A 19478-nucleotide genomic window follows, 5' to 3' on the forward strand; every position below is an offset into this window, starting at 1 on the left:
CAGTTTAGTGGACAAGGCACACAACTGAGAACAAGGAACACCTGCACTGTAATCCCACACTTGATGCTAGCTTCCTCAGTAGTCTCAGGCAAAACAAGTTTTCTGCTTTTGTTCAGCCATCTGTAAAATGGCAAAAGTACCACACCTGTCTGATAGGGGTGCTCACTGAAGCAATGAATCTGCTGATGTTTGCAGACAACTTTATAAGGGCTAAATTTCAAAGGAATACACAAAAATCCCTCCAATGGTCCCCAATTTATCTGAGCAACTATCGCATGCAAAACTTGTGTAAGTGTTGTAACCTGGCCCCAACAGCAGTGAACTAGTCCTGCAACAGGAGGCTGCTAGTAACCAGGAGGTTTCCTTCCACTCTCTCCCACTCCACTCCCAACAAATGCTTTATGTAGTCTGTTGACTTTGGGAAGCTCCCCCCCAGGAAAGTCTCTCTGATCCTCCCTTAAATATTAAGGCTAGTTCTGTGCATTGTAGTGTGATCACAGAAGTCAGTTACATTAGAGCAGTGATACTCAAACCTCAGTGGTTCAGGAACCAAATTAGCGATCAACATTACCCAGAGGAATCACAGTAGCGTGAATGCATTGTTTCATTTACCATTTTATCTAATTCTCTCAGCAAAATGACTGACCAAGTATTCTACAACTGGTTAACATCATAAAAGCATCTTGATTGGTTAATAATTAAATTGCAGTGTTTTAATATCATGTGCTGCAAAGAGCCATAGGAGACACACATTAAAGAGCCACTTGTGGCTCCTGAGCCTCCGTCTGAGTATCACTGCATTAGAGGAAGGAAAACTGTCTGGATTTGTTTCCTAGACCCAAAAACTCTAAGACTTGTTCTAGATTAAGTCTACTGAATTATCTCAGGTCACCAAATTCTATTGAGGCATCTATATCAACTAAAAGTCCAACCCCAAGTATTCTCATTAAAGCACAGGCTCTTTCATCCCCACTTCTGAACTGGGCCGAAGGAGCTTTCATCCTATCATTCCAAGATATCCTCAAAGCATGGCAGGTGTTAGTGCTACATGTTACCTAAGAGACTGGCAGAAGAGAAACTCAATCCAATTTTAAAAGCTTTATTAACGTACCAGAGTAAACAAGTGTTGCCAAACGAATACATCTAGTATAAGACAGTGGTACACGTTAGCGTCCTTTTCCCCACACATGCCACATTGTACCAGTTGGTGCTGTGCCACTAGAATACCATAGTATACAGGATAATTGAAGGGTGCAAGTCATGCACCAAAGGCTGAAAGTTATGGAATGCATTTAAAAAAAGCATTTACCTCTGCAAATTTGTAATAGACACCACACAAAGCAACAGCGCTTGCAAGAATCCCAGTGCAAAGCCAATCTCTCTCTCTCTCTCACACCACTCTGCCAAATATAAATCTTGTTCTGCTGGGGCTTTGGCCAACCATCGCCAAACTATAACCCTTTATCAAGCTTGCAGCTGCTGGACTTCTCCACTTGGCAACAGTAAATAACTGTTCCTTCAAGTCAGAAAGGGAGATTTTAGCACCACTATATATGTGCAGATGTGGCTGCCCCATCTCGAAACAGATATTGGAATTGGAAAAGGTTCAGAAAAGGGCAACAAAAATGATCAGGGGTATGGAACTGCTTCCGCAACAGGGAAGATTAATAACACTGGGACTTTTCAGTTTGGAAAAGAGACTACTTGGGAGAGATATGATAGAGGTCTATAAAATCATGACTGGCGTGGAGAAAGTAAATAAAGAAGTGTTATTTACTCCTTCTCATAACAAGAACTAGGGGTCACCCAATGAAATTAACAGGCAGCAGATTTAAAACAAACAAAAGGAAGTATTTCTTCGCACAATGCAGTCAACCTATGGAACTCTTTGCCAGAGGATGTTGTGAAGGCCAAGACTATAACAGGGTTGAAAAAAGAACTAGGTAAATTCATGGACAATAGGTCCATCAACGGCTATTAGCCAGGATGGGCAGGGATGGTGTCCCTAGCCTCTGTTTGCCAGAGGCTGGGAACGGGTGATAGGGAAGGGATCACTTGATGATTACCTGTTCCGTTCATTGCCTCTGGGGCACCTGGCATTGGCCACTGTTGGAAGACAGGATACTGGGCTAGATGGACCTTTGGTCTGACTCAGTATGGCCGTTCTTATGTTCTATATTCACTTTGCAACTGATCTCAGACTGGATTAACATAGGCCTCCCATCCACTTGAGTTCTGGAAAATCATACCCTACCTAGAAACTGCTGCTTTGAAGGGTGGTCTTTTCTTGTCATTAATTAGTAAGCAGGCTCTAAGAGAGAGCACTGATATGCAATCTCCTACATGGTTTCCCTCATGGATTATTTAAGGAGAGTGCTTTCTCTGGAGTTCAGACAGCAAAGCCACAGCTATTTTAACTCTTTTTTTTTTTTTGGTTTGTTTTTAAAGTTTTTAAGCAGCCCATGTATTGGCAGAGTTGGAAAGTACCACCACCACCAAAAGGAAAAAAGATCTCACTATTTGGATGTTTCTCCTCAGGAAATCCTCATGGCTGTCTGGTCCTGTCAAGCAGGTAACATTTGTAAACTTTGTGCAACAGAAAATTTATCATCAGAAATTGACAGAACTGGACTGCAAGACAAGTGACTGCAAGTTATTTTCAATAACATTCAGGCAGCATCAGGAAAGAAACTAAGGCAGGAAAAGTCTGTGCCACTCCCAGATGCTAAAGCAGGAGATGCAATACATAAAAATATTTTCCCCTAAAAAATCTGCACCCATACAAATATGATACTTGAACTTCAGAGAAGTTTATATATAAATACTACAAGGGGAGAAAAACAGTCATGGTCCGCATAAATCAGAGATTGTTAAATGCCAGCTATTGTGTCACTAATACAGTATAGGGAAAGGTTGCCCTGTATAAAAATTATTGTTAGACAGGGCAGCTCTCAGACAGAGCGGGCAATTGAAATGTATCCACGAAGGAATGCGTCACATGATAATTCTGCATTTCATACCAGCACTTTTGAAGACAACTAAATCCACAAGACTAGCAGTATTCAACAGTCATTACAACTCAGTAGGGATATGAACGCTGAAGTCCATCCTTAGCATACAAAATATTAAAACGAAAATAAAAGTCACACAACTGTCAATTGCTGTTCTAAGGAGAATCTGTCCTCCATCTTGGCAACATTCTTCATACCTACTAACTGTAAGTGAATCCAAATGCCTCATGTTCATTCATTCTGAAAACAGTACAAATGTATATGCCTCTGTCAAGACGGACATACCCAAATACCCTAAAAATGTAGACTATAGTGGAGATCACACTGCTGTTAGCAATGACCAACCTCATAAGTCAACTTGTTCTGACACCTAGGTGTCTCACTAAAGTGGAAGTTGAAATCCCCTTTGTCAAGATTCCCATATTCTGCAGCAAACAACCTAAAATCTGAGAGAAACATGGTGGGTGAGGTAGTATGTTTTATTGGACCAACTTCTGTTGTTGGAAGAGCTTAAAAAGTGATCTTTTTCAGGACTAAAGAAGAACTCTGTGTAAGCTCGAAAGCTTGTTTCTTTCAGCAACAGAAGTTGGTCCAAGAGAAGATATTACCTCACCTGCTTTGTTTCTCTCACATCCTGGGACCAAGATGGCTACTATCACTCTAAAATCTGTGGCACTCTTGTGATTGCCAAAATTTCCTCTTTTTTTAAATAAGGTTTTTGTTGAAAGAAAGTTAAAATAATCAGTACAGTGGCTCCCATTTTTTATATTAAACTCAATTTGTTCTACAGTGTCCCCACTTTTAGTTGTCAATATAAACTAAAGAATTTTGTACCAACAACTCATAACTACACTGTAGAAGTCATCAAGGAAGAAGACCAAGGTTTTGGCAACTATGTATGGTGCATCTGGCACCAAGGGAGTTCATAGGAGGCAGTTTCCTTGTAATCAAAACTAGCTGATCATTGTGATGAGACTAGATGATCATAACGGTCCTTTCTGGACTTAAAAATCTAGGAGTTACTTCTCACTAGAAAGAGCTCAACCCCACCCCAAGAGCCCCACAAGGGACACACGTTAATATAAGCAATCCACTATCACTGGATAAAAAGAATGACACATTTGATAACCCAGAAATAGATCCCCAGGCCTCCCTACAGATAACACGAGACATGGAAACTAATCACACCTCCACTCTGTCACCTACTCTTACTCCTTTCACATCATTTGGTTAACACACTTGTTCTCTCAGAAACTAATCTCAGTGCACCCCTTCTATCACACCCTTCACACTCAAAGTAATTTCTTCTTCTACCCTGAGAAAGTACCTTTACTACAATTTTTTCCTGCACCCCAGCCCCAGGAGCTCATCTTCATTCTCAACTCACAGACCTCCTGACTATGAAGTGGCAACCCTTCCCCTTCACTACTATAGCATTCATCTCCATTGCCCCAGCTCCATCCTACAATCTAATTCCCCCACTTTGACCACAACACCTACTGCTGACGTTCTAATCCCTTTTCCACAATCCATGTTCCCCCAGGATCTACTCCTCCCCTCATTTTTATTATATAACCTCCACCTTATGTTTCACCCCAGCCAAAATGTATTTCCCAGTTTTCTCCAGAAGATACTTCCCCTCCACATGAGCAATTACACCACCCTTTCTCGGTCCAGGACCTAGTTTCCTTCAGTTTACAACATCTAATCCTGGCCGTACTAGATCACCTGGTTCTCCATTGATGTCAATTCCCCCCTCTTTTTACTACAGCCATTGCCAGGACACATTCCACCCCCGCAGATTTACCCCCTTGTTTTGGAATTCTCTTTATAACTTCCCTCAAATCATTTTTAGGATTAATACCTTCCCAGTACATTCCACCCACTCCATTATGGGATTATACTTGCAAGAAAGTGATTCCTCTTCAGAGAACACAACCTACTTAGAAAAACACAGCCACGAGAAGTTTATACTATCAGCACCCCAACAGCTTTGTACCTCCCCATGACAAGATTTTGGAGGATGTAGTTTCTACTAATATGTAGAAAATATTAAAACCTATATCCACCCCAAACATACCCTACTTAACTCCTCACCTCTGAGTTGCAAGGCAACAGACCCCTGACCCCCACCCCTCAAAGGCCTACACCCCCACCTCAGAGCTGGGAAGAACTCCATCCTCACACCTTAGGCAATACTGTACATCCCCCTCTCTGCTACAGATGTGAAAAGAGGTTGACACCTAACTGTCCAAGAAACGGGTAGGCCCTCCATCACCACAGGGGGATGTAAACCCACCCTCCTCACAGATGCATCTACCCCCAAGAGAACTATGAAATGAAGTTTACCTCTGTCAGATGTGTGTGTCTCAACAGAAGAGGGGGAACAGATGTTTGATATCTACCTATTACAGATGTCCATGATTTGCGCCACTAGAGCCAAACACCCAACCCACGGGCTAATCTTGCCTGTCTCAGGTATTACATGGCCCCATGAATATCTGACTCTGCATACTTCAAGTGGTTTTTTGGGTTTTTTTAAAGAGTATATTTCTAGCACCTATGTCTACAAAGACAGTCTTCTAAACATGAACTTGGGCTTGTCTACACTTGAAATGCTACAGCAACACAGCTGCAGCTGGGCCACTGTGGTGCTCCAGTGTAGACACTACCTACGGTGAAGGGAGGGGTTCCCCTGTTGGTGCAAGTAATCCACCTCCCTGGGCAGCAAGAACTAGGCTGACAGAAGAGTTCTTCCATCCACCTAGAACTATGTACACCAGGGTTTGGTCACCTTAACTATGCCACTCAGGGGTGTGGATTTTTCCCACCCTTGAGCAATGTAGCTGAGTCGATACAATTTTTTAGTCTAGATCAGGCCTGAGTATAAACACATGCAAAGCTGATGTGTTGCGTCCAGGTGTCTGTAAGAAGCCTGAAACAGCAACTCTAGGAGAGGTGTGAACTGCCCCCCAGCCATCGCAATGAGTTGTTGACTCTTAAGCCTGATTATGACACTTTATGGGCCACTTTTTCCAAATAATTTAGGTAGTGTTGTGAACCAAATTTGTACAATTACCATATTTATGTGCACAAATCTGGTAACTACATATGAAAAGAGCATAACAAAAGAGAATAGGAGTAGTGTGGTCCTAGCAGTGCCCTCCACCACTTACTTCCCACTAAAAGATGCGGATTACAACAGTAACTTTCTTGAGCCTCTCAAACCTACATCAGGTCCTAATAGTGCAAACCTCTGCATCATTGCAGAGTTCCACTGCAGTCAATGGGACTCCACATGGACACAGAGGATTGCACTACTGGACCCTGGCACAAGATCACGGCCGAAAAGTTTCGCTAACATATAAGGAGCATACTCCATCCTCAGTTTTTGTATAAATCTCCCACTGTTCCCAGTGAAAGACTGGCTAGAAAAATGTAGATGGCCTAAACATTCTTACCCAATTGGTCCTCTTTAAAAAATAAAAATAAAACTCACATGCTTGAGCAATAGTGATAGAACTTGCTATTCCAATAAAAGTATTTTGAACCAATTTTCAGCTGGGGTGAGAAGAGCAGTGATAAGTGGAGCTTTCCTCGGGACATAAACCCCCTGCCATCCACAGAGCTGAGAAGAGCCTGACAAACCACAGCTTCAGGGGCAAGAGCGCCCTCCCAATGAAGCTAAAAGAAGAAACATCCTATTTCACATGTGGAAAGGACATACTCCCCTGGTAGAAAGAGATGGACCCTTCTTCTTCCCACCCCTCACCCTGGTGGGGCAAGACAGATCCTCTCAGCCAGGGGAACAGTCCTGCCCCACCCCAAAGGGAGTGGGGCAGGATACTGCCTCTCTCAGGGGCACACACCTTGCCAACAGGGCTGGGATGGGGAGGGGCTCCTCTTCTCCAGAAGGCTATAGACCCCCCCCACCCACTTCCACCCCCCAGAGAAGCGAGAGGGGGTGGGACCCTGGGACCCTCCCTCCTCCTTCCCCCCGGAGAGAACTAAGAAGGGGCCCACCCCCGCAGAGCTGGCCCCCTCTCCCCGGCACCCCCCCTCCCTATCCCCTAGCGGGGCCCCCTCCTCTGTAGAGTTACAGCCCTGAGGCCGGGAAGGAGGATGAGCCCCCCCCCCCGCAGGGCACCCCTCCCCGGCCGGGCCCCACACACAGCGGGGAGGGGCCCCCTCCCCTGCAGGGCCCCCCCTCCCCTCTCATGGACCCCTCCGCCGTGGCCCCATCCTTGCCCCCGCCATGCCTCGGGGTGGCCCCCGCCCCGCCGGGCCCCGGGAGGAGGGGTCGGGTCCGCCCCGCCCGCCGGTACCTGAAGCGGCCGCCGCTCTCGCCTCCCTCCCCACCGGCCTCACACAGACAATATGGCGGAGGCACAAGGCTCGGCAGCCAGCCGCAGGGACCAGAGCGAGGCTGGCCGGAATCGGAAACCCGGCCTCTCCCCAAGCTCGCGACGTGCTGCGGCGGCAGCGGAAGCTGGGCACGCGGGGCGGGGCAACGGGGCAGGCCGAGCGCACGCGAGGAAGGCACGCATGCGCCGTATGAGACGCTACGGCACTGCCTTCTGGGAATTGTAGTTCTCTGTCTTTCACGGGCGCCCCTCAGGAGCTGGGGCCTAGAGCGGGCTCAGCTCCTCTGTTGAGCCCGACTCGGGTGTCACGACTTCATGACACTGAAGTGCCAACATGGGCATCCTGACAGCGCAACGGCGGGAAGGCATTCACCGTCGGGGATGTGATTCTGACACATGAACTCGCTGCGTCAGATCAGAAGACGGCGTCGACACAACGGTCTGATGATGTCATATCACCATATGATGTCAGCACCACAAAGCATGGTGATGTCATGTCAAGCACACCACAAAGTGGTGTGTGCCACTTCAGAATGTTCCGATGGCACGTGCGCAAGGTCCGGAGTCCCATGCGATGTCGCTTTGAAACCACGTTGTAAGTGAGAGGTGCTGCCCTGAAGCAAGGTGGGGCAGTGCTGAAACGGGATGTCGACTGGAATGGTGCGTTGTCATGAAAAGCATCATGTCACACCGATCGTTTCCGCGGCCCCAGCGTTCTGTCAGGATGTGTCAGTGGAGAGCAAGCTGGTACCACAGAACTTGCCCTATAAAACATGACAGTCTGTTTACAAATTTCTGTTCTTCAGAACTACTTTTGGCTCCGGTCCTGCAAAGACTTATGCATGTGCTTAATTTTATGCACAGTGACCAGGCTCCTAAAACTGCAGGCCCAGGCATAACTCCTTGCAGGATCAGGACCTTTCCTGGTACGTTTTTGTATCATTATCTTTTGCAAAGTGTGTGGAGGGGAGAGGTGTTTTTTTGTCTCTGTTCCAACTGTAAAAAAATGCAAGTGTATTGATGTCAGTCACCATGTTTTGATTTTATTTCCTCCCCCTCCCCACATTTGGATAACCTCAAAAAGCAGCTTGGATTGAAACTTTCCAATATGGCCTGGTCCTAGATCTCTAGGAGGAGAGTGTCGTCTTAAGATAGTCCTTTGTCCCAGTGCCAGAAGCTAACTCCCACACAAGTTCCATCATGATATTGATCATTATTTTTAAGGCTTTTTCCAATTGTTTCAGATTTTTATGTATTTATTTGTAAATTGCAAACAAGCTTTGTCTAATTTGTCACTCTTCCTGGATTTCCAGGGCTATTTGATGCGTAATTAACAGTCTCAGCAGCCAAAACTCAGAGGTAGACTTGTATATTCCACACTGGTTGATGAAACCCTTGAAAGGAATTAGAGATCTGTTTCAGTGATTGTCCATCTCTTGCCCAAATACGCGGCTGCTGCTGTAAAATAGGAGACAGCCTTTAAGTCTCATGAGATCAGCCCAGTCATTCCCTCAGTCTTGCCCTTGTTGGGAGAACAGGGCTCTGTGCAGAAACGGGGTGAGACATTCCGTAGGATATGGGAAGCACAGAGGGTTCTTTAAAAGTTTCTTTTTAAAACTGCCCTCATCTCATGGGGCAATGGCCATGAGAGCAAAATATTCTGTTCACAGAGTCTGCCACCAGGTGGCACGTTTGAGCTACGGTTCAGAAGCTTTCACTAATCCAAGCTGTACATTCTTCCCAAATATTTTTTCTCTGGATGGATGTTCAGAGAGCTGTCAGGTCTCTGCAGATGCTTTTATTGCAGCAGGGGGACACTCCCAAGCATTTGGGGAAAATACATGGCCCAGCAGAGTCAGCACACACTTGCCTTTCACCTCAAAAGGGGAACTGAAATTTAAAGTGAAGATTCCTATAAACACCCAAGCCTGTGCATAATTTACTGATGTGAGCAGAACTATTGAAGTCAAACATGGTTTTTTGTTTGCAGGATCAGGGCCCGAATCTCCTTTCCTCGTTGCAAAAGCTATCATACAGCTGGCATTCTCTGCTTAGCAGGAATCCACTATGGGCATAGCGGAAGGGCTGAAAGTCAAGATAAAGGTACATTGACTCAGACTGGGGATGGGGGCAGACTTGAAGAGTAGAGGTGCTGTGGGCCTGTTTGATGTAGATTGGCAGAAGAGTGAGGAAAGCAGAACTGGACTAGTGGAACTCTTGTAGGCCAGGATTGAGAGATACTGGTGCTGGTTGGGGGCTGTGACGGTTCTCGGGGTATCCTGTACTGTAAATCAGCTTGTTACCCCATGATTCTAGCGAGGCAAGCGTAGGCTTGCCTGTGGTGACTGGGTGTCTGCTCCCTACACCCCCAGCCACCCCTACACCTGTTAGCCACTCAAGCACTCTCCCCTGGGAAATGCAGGTTTGCAAGAGGTGCACCCCAGTCCCCAAGTCCCTTTCTCCTGTGATATCCAGCCCCTGACACTGATTACAAACAGGCATCCCAGAGCCTCTGCCCTTCAAGGAGCAGTGTACCGCAGTTACTAGTTTTACCTTAAATCACTGCTCCTATGTAATGCACACCACTTGTGAGCACTCATAATAAAACAAAAGTAGGTTTATTTAAGAAGGACTAGAGCTTCAACTAGAAACAAGAGAGATTGGTGGAAACAAATGGTTACAATACAAAAAAAACCCCATAGAATGCGAACTAGGGCCTACACTTATGAATAGTGCTTTCCTATCTAATAAAGTAGGTTGCAGAGCCGGTTGGTGTCATAGGAACCAGGAACTAAACTTTGATTAAAACACCCCCATTCTGTAAGATGTTTCCTCAGTGAATGTATCCAGGGTGCCTGTCTCCACGCAGGGTTATGTTGAAACAGTCTTGTGAATGTTCATAGACAGGGCGAGCTCTCTAATCTGTTGTAATGTTCCCTTTTTATCTCCAAGTGGTTTTGGCTGTTTGCAGCTGTCTCTGATGGTTTTCCACTGATAGTCTTGGGATGGAGCAAGGCTGGACAACTGAGCCTTGCATTACATCACCGGCTAAACAGGAAGGGTGACAACTCCCTCCTGCTTGAATGGGCCATCACTGAGATATGAGCGCCCCAGTGACTAACTTGGACTCTAACTAACTATAACGCAGACTTTCCACATACTTACATTGTCCTTAAATATCACCTGTACACACACCTCGCAGTGATTCTGAGTCTTGCCAACTTATGAACTTTCAGCAGCTACCTTACATGTTACTCTTTATGGATAAAGGCCCTGCAAGAAGTGTGTTTGGTTGAGTGAGTTTGTCAGGTCTGAGACCAGAGTTGCTTGCAAAGAGCTGGGGACCTTTTGCCCAGGTGCCAGTGTGTCACAGAGGCCCAGGGCTGGAGTAACACTGCTGGATTGGCTGAGCTGTGTATGGTGTGCTTGTAAAGTGCCTGGCCACACTGGGTATATCTAGACTGCACACTAAGCCTGAGTCTGTGCGAACCGGTTGAGCATCCAAGCTCGTGTTGAGCATCCAAGCTCGTGTTGAGCATCCACACTGCATTGTAAATCTGGGTTTATAGCTGCTGGACCAAGGTCTCACAGCCAGGCTAACTCATCCATACTGCATTACGCTGCCCTTCTGACTTGGGTCTGCTGCTTGACCTGTGTCCACACTGCAAAATGACAGGGCTTCGACCCGAGTCTCAGCTCTAACCCACTCCCTAGAAGGGTCCTAGGACCAGGATCCTGAATGTTTGCTGACCTGAGTCGGACTGATTTGTGTGCAAACAGAAGCGGCCCTTGGATACAAACCCGAGTCAGAGCCTGGGCTTAGTGTGTGGTGTAGACATGCTCTCTGGGTCTGGCTGCATCCACCATGACCAGTGCTGCTCAGAAGGAGCCCAGAATAGGGCTTGTGGGGCTGAGCTGCAGAGGCAGAGCTGTGTGGGCTGTCACAGAGCCCACCTGCTGCCTCCACCCCTTGCAGTCAGCCTCCGGTTTGCAGGACCAAGTTCAGTAGCGGCAGCACTGAAGGAGAAGAGGGAAAAGCTGTGACAGACTCTGCAGCTGCTCCTGTTGTTCTCTTTTCTCACAAACCGTAATTTCCAGACGTGCCTTGTATGAAATGACTAGGTGGCAAGGATGCGAGCTCTGGCCTTCTCCTGTGGGTGCAGTGCTGCTTCCTCTCAAGGAAAGCCCCTTGAGACCTTGTTTCACTCTGTTCCCATTCCCACCCAGCCCCACTCCTGGAGCCTGGGCCAACCTTCACTGCTCTGCCTCTAAAGCACCATGGGAATGCTGCAAAAGTGCAGGTTTCCTGGAGTGCTTCGTGTCCGTAAGGGACATATTCTGGCCATGAATTCAGGCAACTGGCTCCAGCAGGGGACCTGCCCTATGGAAGAAGCAGTATTGGGGCACTGTGGGGATGGGGGAAATGCAATCGGGAAGCCAGGGAATTATGTGGACAAGGACCATGGGCTCAGTCCTGGACGGGTCAGAAATCTTGGGAGTTTATGCAGGGCTTAATTTGTAATGAAAGAAGGCCCGGGGCTCAAGCAATTTTTTTTACATTCAGAACTGATGCAGCAAGCCCAGAGGTGCTGGGGCTGTGAACTGCCAAGCCCAGAGGTGCCGGGGCTCAGCCCTGACAAGCCCAGGTACATATTAAGCACTGGGTTTATGTCCGTACACTGGAAATGTCCTGCAGAATCCTGAGCCTGCTTCCCACCATGGAGCTAAACAAAGCTCCACCTCGGGAGGTGGTGGAATCTCCTTCCTTTGAGGTTTTTAAGTCCTGGCTTGACAAAGCCCTGGCTGGGATGAGTTAGTTGGGGTTGGTCCTGCTTTGAGCAGGGGGTTGGACTAGATGACTTCCTGAGGTCCTTTCCAACCCTGATATTCTATGATTCTATGAAAGCCAGATAAGCCAGCCTGGCTGGCCATGGAAGGGGTTAGAAAAGGCCAGGGGAGAAGGGCTGTCTCAGCAGGGAAGAGGAGCTGTGCTTTCTGCATCAGTTACCAGCTCCAGATTGCCCTGGATGGAACTTGAATGAAACACATGGGTTAAGGAGGCAGGTAAGACACGGGTCAATAATGGGGTAAGAATCCAGAAACAACACTTCCTGGGTAGTGCAAAGAGGGTCACTTCGCAGTATGGCGAGACCCTCTTACGCGGAGACCTGATGATATTTCTGGATAATGTTCACTAGCCAAAGTTCCCAGCTGCAAGGCTTATGGCTTTGTCTTTGATCTTCACATGCTGATGGTTTGTAAACCTGCTAGAACTTCCTAAATAAGTAAATAGATACATCCATAAAGGTGTAAATCTTTCTCAAAGGGGGAGTAAACAGTTTCCTCTCCCTCACCAAACTCCAGGCCTTGGATCATTGAGATACTTGGCAAAGGGCAGAGGAGATGGGACAGAGAGAGCCACCTGAATTCCAGTGGAATAGTTTCATCGGGTTTCTACTGGTTCCAGTTGGCCAGCTAGGAACAGAACAATGGGTCTGTTGGTCGGCTGGATACTGGTTCCTCAGTTGGAACCAACAGAAACCAGTAGAAACCAAGGAGATTAACTGCAGGATTCTTGTGGTGTCTACTGGAATTTGAACTATGGGGGGAGGGGACCAAAGGAGGAAGGGAAAGAGACCACATCCCTGTTGATGGGAGGACGGTGTCTGTGCGGGAATGATTTTCTGGCAATGCTTCCAGACAGCATCTGATTTCCCAGAATATTCCCAGGGGGAATCCAGGGCCCCATCACTCACCTGACCAGATTTCAGACCCAGGCCACCTGTTACCAGTAAACTCAACCTTCATCCTTTTTACCCTTCTCTCCCTACTCCTACGGGTTAACTTGAATCAGCTGCAGTACCATGCCCTGCAGAGACAGCTTTGTCCCTGGACCTCAGCATGTCACGGAGTCCCTGGGCGATGCTCTGGAACTGCTCCCCATGAAGCCAGTCAGGACTCTGGGGCAGTCGCCTTTCTGTGAGCAGCCTGTCTTCAGGACACACAGCTTCCACCTTCCTGGGTCTGACCTCGGAGCATTCAGCATCCTCTGCCCCTCCGTGCGCTTCCCCCCAGCGAGTCCGCTCAGGCGGGGCTCCTGGGGAAGCCAGAGGGTCCTGCACCCCAACTTCGCAGTCAGACATGACTCTCAGCCAGCCAGTAAAACAGAAGGTTTATTAGACGACAGGAACATGGTCTAAAACAGAGCTTGCAGGTGCAGAGAACGGGACCCCTCAGCTGGGTCCATTTTGGGGGGCAGTGAGCCAGACAACCACGTCTGCACTTCACTCCATGTCCCAGCCAGCCCCAAACTGAAAACCCCCTCCAGCCCCTCCTCCTTTGGGCTTTGTTCCTTTCCCGGGCCAGGTGGTCACCTGATTCCTTTGTTCTCCAACTCTTCAGCTCTCACCTTGCAGGGGGGGGAGGGCCCAGGCCATCAGTTGCCAGGAAACAGGGTGTTGGCCATTCTCTGTGTCCAGACTCCTGCACACACATGCCCTCTAGGGCTCTGCAATGATCATACACCCTTACTCCACCCCCTAGATACTTAAGAACTGCCTAGGGGAAACTGAGGCACCCCCACACTATTCAGAGGAAACATTAAGAACAGTCCCACTTCGTCACACAGCAGCTGTGAAGAAGACTGAATCCCATGCCCTTTTCCAGAGGCTCTTGCAAATCCAATCCTCCTTGCATGTGGCCCTGGGACTTTGCCCTGTGCTATCTCCTTAGAATCCCTATTGAGACCCGATTTGGGAGTTAAATTACTCTCTGAGCTTTGGCATGTTAAAATCATTGTGATGGAAACACATGAGCAGTGCCTCTTTCTGTAGGGTCAGACTGAGGTGCAGTCTCAGCACAGGGTGTAGGAGATCCCAAGTGTTAGACCCAATACTGTTCAGGCTGATCTGATTCCCCCAGGGCCTCCTGGGATTGGATTATCCTTGGCATTGCCCAGTGTCTGCATTCTCTCTGCCTCCAGCAGCAGGCCTTTGGTCCCCCAATAATACCTATTACCACGACTGCCCTCTCATCTTCTCCTTAGCAAACCTCACGCAGCAAGCCCTTTGGTGACCTTTACAAACTATTTTTCGAGTTTGTGAACCTTTATTTCCTGTAGACTCCTAGACTTTAAGCCCAGAAGGGACCATTTTGATAATCTAGTCTGACGTCCGGTGCAGTGCAGGCCACAGACCCTCACTTATAACTTCTGTAATAGACCCCTGACCTCTGGCTGAGTCACTGAAGGCCTCAAATCATGATTTAAAGACTTCAAGTTACAGAGAACCCACCATTTACACTAGTTTAAACCTGCAAGTGGCCTGTGCCCCATGCTGCAGAAGAAGACGAAAACCTCCCAGGGTCTCTGTCAATCTGACCTGGGGAAAATTCCTTCCCAACCCAAAATATGGCCATCAGTTGGACCCTGAGCATGTGGGCAAGACCTCCCCGGCAGACACCTGGGAAAGAATTCTCTGTAGTAACTCAGAGCCCTCCCCACCTAGTGTCCCATCACTGGCTTTTGGTGATATTTGCTGCTAGCTGTCGCAGAGTGGCTGTATGCCATTGTAGGCAGTCTCAGCACACCATCCCCTCCATAAATGTATCAATTTAAACCCCATCATTCCCCCCCGGCCCCCAACATTGATTCAGCTTGGGAAAGAAAGTTATCAACCAACTGGCTGTCAGGTCCAGCTGTGAGGGTTTCTGGAGGAATTCAAATGGAACTGGACTTGGGCTGCAACTTCCTTCCTCCTCAATACCCCCCCCCCCAACCCCCTCTGGGTGTGTGCAAGGTGGCTCATGCTGTATGGTGGGCTTCTTAGGCAAGGGCAGGGACACAGCATGTTTAGTGGTCAGCGCGAGCTTGCCCTTCTGAAATAGGGCACCGTCTGTCCATAACAAGCTGATCCATGCACACCCCTGGGCTCAGCAGCCACAAGGAGCATGGGGTGAGTTTTCAAATGCACTTACTGCTTGCCTAACTCTACTCCCATTGACCACCAGTATGCGTGCGAGTGTCCAATGGATGGAGGCTCTGTAGGAAAAGGCAGCGCTGTTTGCTCAGCCTTCTTCTGAAGCTGCCCCTGCGATACCAGCCAGAAGAGGCCCCTGGAGCTGCACAGGCCCCTGGAGCTGCACAGCAGATGGAATCCTCCTGGCCCTGACGCTGGGTGAAGGCACGCTTGGTTCCTCTCTGCAAGGCAGATTGGTTCATGGGGACCAAGTGCCACAGGGCACTGGCAGGGAGATAGAAGCCTTCCACTGCTAGGCCACTGGTTTCCATTTGGCTCAAGAGGCTGGTAACCAAAACCTGTGGCCATCTGGAAGCTGTTCAGCAGCCTGTGTGCAATGAGTGGGTGTCTGCCTGGCCAGTTCCAAGCAGGCACAAGTCCCCATAATACCCACCATTCTGGGTCCTCAGTGGGGAGAACATGAGCCTCTGCCCCTTGTGCTGAAGAGACAACACCTTTGGTTAGGAGCTGGAGTAGACTCTTATCCTCTGTGGACCAGCCAAGAGCAGATGTGTAACACACTGCAAGTGGTTCACATCCACGTCAGCTGGCTTTGGCTGCCTCCTTGCTGGCATCCTCAGCAGAGAGGCCAAAGACCAAACAGGCCACAACTGAACTCCCCTCTCCCCTTCCCAAGGTTGAGTCACTCTGAAGGGGCAGGGTGACCAACAGCCCCACTACTCCTCCACTCCTGCACATGTCCAGAAGTGGGTGACCCACTCCTTCAGCTTCCTAGCCTTCTCCACTGCCTTTGTGCATGGAGCCCCCGTTCCCCACAGAACTGAGGTTATGGCTCTAGACTGTTCTCAATGGTAGCAGATGACAGAACGAGGAGTAATGGTCTCAAGTTGCAGTGGGGGAGGTTTAGATTGGATATTAGGCAAAACTTTTTCACTAAGAGGGTGGTGAAACACTGGAATGCGTTACCTAGGGAGGTGGTAGAATCTCCTTCCTTAGAGGTTTTTAAGGTCAGGCTTGACAAAGCCCTGGCTGGGATGATTTAACTGGGAATTGGTCCTGCTTTGAGCAGGGGGTTGGACTAGATGACCTTCTGGGGTCCCTTCCAACCCTGATATTCTATGATTCTATGATTCTATGTTGCTAAGTCTCTGCAGAATTCTTGCACGGTCTAGCAGACAGGCAGGAGCCAGGCCAGGGGCCCCTGCAAACTGCCGCATGTGAGGCTCCACCAAACCTTTGCCCAGCCCTGGAACTACCTCATGGAAACCCTGCTGCACTTCACCCTGTTTTCCCACTTGTGTGGGAGCCTCACCCACGGGAGGAGCTGGGAGAGCTCCTGCTTTCCCTGCTTGCCTGGGCTCTCCCAGCCCCTCACCCGGGGTCATTCCCATTAGGTAAAGGAGCAGATCGTCTTGGCTTGGGTATGTCCCTGTTTTGCTTTCCTTGTATTGTATGGACCTGGGTCATCGAGGAAACCTTACAGGTCCTTCTGCTGCCCAATGGTCACTGGGGAAGCCCAGCCCCCTTCCCCCCATTGTCAGAGTGCTGGCCGAAGCCTCGCTCCTGACTCCGGCAGCTAAAAATAACTCTTTGTCAGGCAATTGTTCCAACACCTAAGCTGCAGCATTGACGTGGGGGCTAGGGTGGGACAGAGACAGAGACAGGGTAGGTGGAGATGGAAGGGGCTGAGGAGCCCTCTGGGAATTGCTACAAAACATTCAGCACTGATAGCAGCTCAGCGGCTTGTCAGTATCGGACCCTGAGATGGTTAAATAGTGAGAAGGGCATGTCAGAGCCCCCTCCATTCTGTCTCTCCTCCCCCCCCAGTGCTGCCCCACTCCCCGCTTTCAGCTCTCCCTTCCATTGTCCTCCACCCCCACTCCTGTCTGCCTCTGCCCCAAGTCTGCCCCCTTGCACGTAGTCCCGACACCATTTCTCTGGTTGGTTGCAGCATGGAGCCTGTGCCGCGTGGCCGACATGGGGGAGAAGGGGAATGAGTCTCTGTCGCTCTGCTTCGCCTGTTAAAGTAGCTGCAAAGCTCTGGCCCCTTTGTTTCCTCTCCGTGCGGCTGGCACGCTGTTCTGTGAGCTGGGTTGGAACCAAGCCCCTGGATCTGAACCCCACTGAACTTCATCTGGGAGATGGAGAGGATTGGAATCCAAAGCTGGATCCAGATCCAGATTTCACCACTGGTCTGAACTCAACCCCGGAACGTAGCCCTGGGTCCAAGCTTAGCAGGTCAGGCCCCTCTGTGATGGAGAGCAGAACTTGGGGCTTCTTGCCATGCCCTGCTTCTCCGCTGATCCTTCTTGACTATTGACTGCCGATGGCTCCCTGGGGCTGGAGGGGGTTAGGCTTTCTTAAGGAAGTCCGGAACTGATTCCTCCAGGCTGAGTTTTGGACAGATTTAATCCCTACACCCCGGAGAGGTGTTACTGATCTCCACGACACACTCAGTCAAGCTGCCTTCCACTCCCACTCCCACACACATGCAGAAATAAATGGGGGAGCGGTAGATCTTTCATCAGCCAGCCTGTTGCTCCTGCTGGGAGGGCTTGAGCCTTCACTGGCACGGTCCCGGGGGAGGGGGTTCCAATGTCTAATCCACTCTTTTAAACTCGATCTGTGGGACCAAATGGGCTCTGCAGGGAGGCTCAGGAGAATCCAGCTCAGATTGTGCAGGAGCAGATTTCTATGTCTAGTCTGCCAAGTGCCCAGTGCAGCAACAAGGGCTGGATTCAGGCTATCTTGGGGGCCATCTTCTAAAATAAACAAACCCTTATGCTCAAATAAATTTGTTAGTCTCGAAGGTGCCACAAGTACTCATTTTCTTTTTGCGAATACAGACTAACACAGCTGTTACTCTGAAACCCCAAGCCGGGCTCCCACTTCTGACTCCAGGAAATTAGAATAAATAAATAAACCTGCCCTGGTCCCCTTTGCAGCAGGTGCTTCCCCTCCTGCCAGCACCCCGAATCCTTGGGAACACAAGGACCTTGTTATTTGGGGAAGAGAGAAAATATAAAGAGACATGAAAACTCTCTCTGCCGAATGACATAGAAGAAAATGAGCCTTGCAAACCCCGGGCATCCAGAGTTTGGTCAACTCCACCATTCTGAAGAGTAACTGTCTGATTTAGTGAGGCCCAGAATGCTTAATCTTGCCACAAAACCCCCAATCTTAAAACCCCCACTCAGGGGTCCAGCAGGAGTCATTGGTCGTCAAGGGGCAGGTCTTTTCCACCTGTCTGCACCAGTCCAGAGAGAACACTCTGCCAGGTCGTGCTCCCATATACAGCTTCCCGGTCCAGTTCTGATATCAGCTCTGCTGCCAGTAGCCTGGAAGGTGGGAGCGTGGTGTAACCAGCTCCAAACTGCTGCCAGATCCAGTCCAGTCCAGTCAATGCTATTTGCTCTACATTGGGTGCAAAACATCCAAATGGGAAACCCAGACATTGCCCACAATCCCTGCCCCTTGGGATAGCATTCCTGATCTCGAAGGGAAAGCCCTTCTCCCTCCTAGCTTGGGTTTTGATACCAAACCAAAGTTCACTCCCATAACTTAGGGTGACCCACTGAGCCACTCAGGATATTTTTGCACAATTCCTGTTCCCTTTCAAGAGTCCAGCCGTCATCATCATCATCATCATCATCTAGCATTACTTTTACAATCAGAACATAAACAGATTCCAACTAAAGCAACAAAACTCAGTAGATGAAATTATGGGTAAACAACATTATAATTAGGGCCCTACCAAATTCACGACCATGAAAAATGCATCATGGACCATGAAATCTGGTCTCCCCCATGAAATCTTGTCTTTTGTGCGCTTTTACCCTGGACTGAATAGATTTCACGGGGGAGACCAGTGTCTCCCAAACTGGGGGTCCTGACTCAAAAGGAGGCTGCAGGGGGGTCGCAAGGTTTTGGAGGGGGCTCGCAGTATTGCCACCCTTACTTCTGTGCGGCTGCCTTCAGAGCTGGGTGGCCAGAGAGTGGCAGCTGCTAGCCGGGTGACCAGCTCTGAAGGCAGCAGTGCAGAAATAAAGGTGGCAATACCGTACCAGGCCATCCTTACTCCTGTGTGGCTGCTGGCGGTGGCTCTGCCTTCAGAGCTGGGATCCCGG

The 19478-nt window shown here is 49.0% G+C and overlaps 1 protein-coding gene across 2 annotated transcripts in view; it reads right to left on the reverse strand.

Moving 5' to 3' along the window:
* The window catches only part of CSNK2A1 (casein kinase 2 alpha 1), a 33469-nt gene extending 25990 nt beyond the window's left edge, over positions 1-7479 (reverse strand). Inside the window, exons 1-2 of one of the 2 annotated variants that reach the window (XM_084646018.1) lie at positions 7337-7436; positions 6511-6695 (exon numbers count right to left, since the gene is read on the reverse strand). The gene's annotated coding sequence lies outside the window, so the exon portion shown is untranslated. Of the gene's footprint in view, positions 1-6510; positions 6696-7336 lie in introns of both variants that reach the window. The other variant, XM_084646017.1, reaches the window with a different exon arrangement.
* Between the last annotated feature and the right edge of the window lie 11999 nt (positions 7480-19478).

Source organism: Lepidochelys olivacea, assembly GCF_965140295.1.
Source record: "Lepidochelys olivacea isolate rLepOli2 genome assembly, chromosome: 13".
NCBI classification, from domain to species: domain Eukaryota; kingdom Metazoa; phylum Chordata; order Testudines; family Cheloniidae; genus Lepidochelys; species Lepidochelys olivacea.